The sequence below is a fragment of the Medicago sativa genome, chromosome 6 (genome assembly GCF_051527215.1).
Source record: "Medicago sativa cultivar Bolivia chromosome 6, Bolivia_mono, whole genome shotgun sequence".
Lineage (NCBI taxonomy): Eukaryota > Viridiplantae > Streptophyta > Magnoliopsida > Fabales > Fabaceae > Medicago > Medicago sativa.
Window position 1 is genome coordinate 63,650,034 of NC_140754.1, and position 4,320 is coordinate 63,654,353.

General features: G+C 30.8%; 1 long non-coding RNA gene across 2 annotated transcripts; it reads left to right on the forward strand.

The window, feature by feature from the left end:
* The first annotated feature begins 1,545 nt into the window (after positions 1-1,545).
* LOC146916242 (uncharacterized) lies at positions 1,546-2,878 on the forward strand. 2 transcript variants are annotated; one of them, XR_015014931.1, is made up of 3 exons: positions 1,546-1,758; positions 2,068-2,160; positions 2,751-2,878. It is a non-coding gene; the product is annotated as an uncharacterized LOC146916242 (long non-coding RNA). The 2 variants fall into 2 exon arrangements; XR_015014930.1 differs by lacking the exon at positions 2,751-2,878 and having other exon boundaries at positions 1,619-1,758; positions 2,068-2,240.
* Positions 2,879-4,320: the final 1,442 nt, after the last annotated feature.

The following is a 4,320-nucleotide window of genomic DNA, read 5'->3' on the forward strand; positions in this document are numbered from 1 at the left end:
TCCGGACAAAATGAGCCCCCCAAAATATTATCTTCGCCAAACATAACTTGGATTGTGACCTAGCAATTTCTTTTTTATAAAAATATGAAATTCCACATAATTCATTTATTTATTCAAAATTGATGAATTCAAAACATGTTTATGTTGCAGCCAACTTTTGTATAAACTTGAATCAATTTATTTTTGAAAAAAATAATACCTTGATTTCGATTTTTCTTTGAATGTTTTTGCAAGTGATTTTCAAATTTTATTACAATATTTGAAGGGCTCTTTAGAAAGTAAATTTTTTGGGGGGTTGGGGTTGATTTTTCTATTTGCTTTGTTATAAGAATTCTGCTATTCCCCCAACACAAAATACTCGCACCCTGCATCCATGACCAAAATGCCCCTGCGCTAGTTAACTAGCGCAAGTGTAAAATAATGCGCAAGTTAAGTTAAGTGGCGCAAGTTAAGTTAAGTGGCGTGAGTTAAGTGGCGCACAGTGGCTAATTTTTTTTTTTTTTACTATTTTCACTTAAATTATTTACATTATTCTAAATTATTTGTTCACTTTATTCTAAATTATTTATTTGCTATATTCTAATTTATTTTTGCACTTAAAATAAATTCGAAATTAGAAAATAAATTCGATTTTATTTATTCAATATTTATTTATTCAATACATAATCATAAACATAAAATAAATGCAAATATAAATACAAATAAAAAACAAAATTAATAAATATAACTCTCCTTTTATTAATATCATTCAAACATTACAATAATCAATACATATATTTTATTTGAATTCACTAATCTACTTATTATCTTTTTACCCTATTGCGGTAAAAAGTTATTTTTACCCTCTTCGGTATATAGCAATAGCTCTTGGGGAAAATAGTGATAAGTCCTGTTGGGGAAAAAACATCAAGATCTCTTGAGGTAAATTTAAATTTGGTTCCTTTTATACCCCCATGATGATTCTTTTTATCCATGGTAAAAAGATTTTGGGAGTAAAAGGAAGCAAACCTAATTTTACCTCAAGGGATGATGTCTTTTTCCCCAACTCGATTGACCACTATTTTCCCCAAGAGCCACTACTATATACCTATAGGGGTATAAAGAGCCTAGAGATTATAGAAGCAAAAAAGAAGAAGAGAAAGAGGGGGAGAGAATGGGAGGAGATAATGTGAGGAAAAGAGGAAGTTTGTGAGGGTATTTATAGGTAAAAATGATAACCTAGTTTGTATCTACCATAAATATGGTAAAAAAAACGTGTAAAAGTGGTTAAAAATGATAATTGAATGTTGAAAACCTGACCAAAGTGAAAAAACGTTTGTTCTTCAGTTTTGACCACCGGCCAACATGCGTGAGTTAACTCGTGCAAAGGCTCAGTGGTGCGTGACTTAAGTCATGCAGAGATTATAAGGTGCGTGAGTTAAATCACGCAGCGTGACTTAACTCACGCAAGAGTATATTTAGAAAACATGCTGGGCGCGAGCAAAATGTGCGGGGGGAAGAGCAGAATTCTTGTTATAGTAGCTGGTTCATGTCCACTCGCTTAAGCTCAAATAGCCCATATAATAGCCAGAAACCTAACCCAGTCAAACCTCTCAAATCTCATCTCATGCATAAACTACGGAATCTCTAATTTCAGCCCTCACAAACCCCTAATTTTTTTCTCCCTTCACTGCCTACAAATTGTTTGTATCGTCTCTATCCAAACAAACAATATCTTCCATCATTCATTGCTCAAGTGTTCAATCTCTTCTCTCTCAGGTGAATTTTTTTCTGAAATTTTTTAAAGATCCTACAACGCAATGATTTATTGTCAATTTTTTCTTTAAGAATTATGTCTCAATCACATGATGACATGAGAGAAAATTGAGTTTTTAGGGTTGAATTGAAATTGTTCAAATTTTTGTTTCGAGAGAATTCTCTATTAATCTATTCACTTGTTAGGTTTTGTCACTTTGAAGCCCTAAGCTTAACAAAGTTTTGTCTAATTTTCAAATTTGTCTTCTGTTTTGATTTGATGTTTTGTGCTTATGAATTTTATTTTTTTTACTTGTTTTTTGTGTTGTACAGTTTGCCTAAAACTTAATCAAATAAAATTGTTCGTGTCATGAATATGCTACCATGGAAAAAAGGAGGACAGAGAAATCCCAAAATAGCTACCATGTGAGTAAATATAGTTGTTATAAATTTCTAGACCAAAAAAATAATAATATAGTTGTTATAAATTTTCAATATCTTGGTGTTGTTTCTTTTTCGAAGAACTTGGTGTTGTTTTTGTTCATTGTCATGAGTTTATTTTCTTTTTCATTCATGCACTACTTTTTTATTTAATTTTTTACTCAATTTTTTGAGATCATCCACAAAAAATCAACCTCTTTGTTAATGCTAAATATTTAATTTATGTCTTATATTTCTTTTTCGCAAAAATTTTGCCAACCACGAATTCCATTTAGTGTCTCAAAAAGAAAACTTTAGTGCATTGTTACGTGAGTGCACTCTATGTTGCGTTGTGTTTTCATAATTAATGTCTTTTTGGTGAAGAAATTATATATATATATATATATATATATATATATATATATCTTATTTGGTGTTGATTATTAATTTTATGTGTTTTTCTTACCAAACCACTGCAAGGAATGAACAATGATGAAGAAATGAATTTGTTCTTATGCATTACAACTTTATTTTTGGCTTCATGCCTTTTCTTTTGAAAGAATATAAGACTGATTTGTGTTCTTGCAATGGTTTAGAATAATGGAGAAGAAAACCAATGCAACAAAATCATGGTTTCTTTAACCGACGGTGGTTTCTTAATATTAGTAAGGTATGTGGTTTTCAATTTCAATTTTGAATAGGGGAGAACTATTAATGTTAGTTTTTTTATGCAAGCCATTTGGTTGTTCTTGGCTGATAAAAGAATAAAAGAACCATTTACAAAATTGTCAATTCCATAAATTTAGTTATATAACAAGAACTACTTACGTGAAGGCAATTGATTAAATTGGCATTTTTAGCATGCTCGAAAGGTGTCTTTTTAATGCATTGCAAACCATGTGTTAATATGAAAGAAGTGTTTTCTAAAACTTTATAAGAAGAGAAAAGGAATATTCTAGAGAACTTAAGATTATGAAACTTCTCAACCAACCTCTAGTGTTGAGACAAAAGAGAATAGCATGGAATCAGAACTTTCATCCAACGATATGAAGTTTGTCTACTAACACTTTCCAACATCATGTTCAATACTTGAACTACTGCAAAATCACTCTGTTGTGGCACAAACATAAAACAAACCATCATCCGACAGAATTTTATGAATTATAAATTTTGCAACCTACGTAGATAACAAATTTGATTAGGTGAAATCAGTAACAATAATTAATGACAGAAAAATAAAACAGAGGCTTTCTCTTTAAAACCAGAGCATCAAATAGATTTCAAATCCATTAATCCCTACCAATTCATTTCCCCAATACAACATAAGCATTAAATTACAGTATGATCTATTTGTTGTCAACAACAATAATTCATATATTATTATTATTTACTCATTTGAACTAGTAACTTGTTACAATAATGCAAACAACATGAGCATTATGAAAGGAAAATAAAGAATACATATATGTTTACACACTGAGATTAAGAATAGGCCAAAATTTACACACACCAGGGCAAACAAACCTCCTCTAAACCATATCATAATTTTGATTTTCTACAAAAATACTCACAAAAAATGGGAAATTTCACAAAAAAAAAAAATCAATGAAAATTCTTGGCTATCTACAGGAAAATATGACTTAAACGCTTTGTAAGAGTTACTGATCCCCAACTTCATCATCTCTCCAATACTTTCAAACAAAAAAAAAACTTGATAGAGAGGTGTGTTTTTCGACCACACAAAAATATCAGAGTGTTTTGTTGCAGAGACAGATAGAACGAGAAAATTGGCGGAGAAGAGGCTCGATTGGGAGAAGGATTGGGTGAAATAGAAGGATCGGTATTCTGATATTTTCTTAGCGAAAAATAAGATAGCGGATGACTATTATTTTTTTATTTTGAGTAAATAGCAGTTGGCTATTATTGTTTCTCGCTGGCGAAAGATATCACTTTGTTTCCCTGTAACCCTATAAATAAATTAAAAAATATAAATTAAAAACCACGTCTCTTATTCCTCTTCCACTTTACACAAACAAACCATATTGATCTTCCACGTATTCATATGACTTCCTCACTGACCACGTTGCTCTTTTTTTTTTTGTTATCGTTGTTGTACTTTCAACCTGTCGTCAGCCAGTCCAATTCATCTGGTTGTTCAATGGAAGT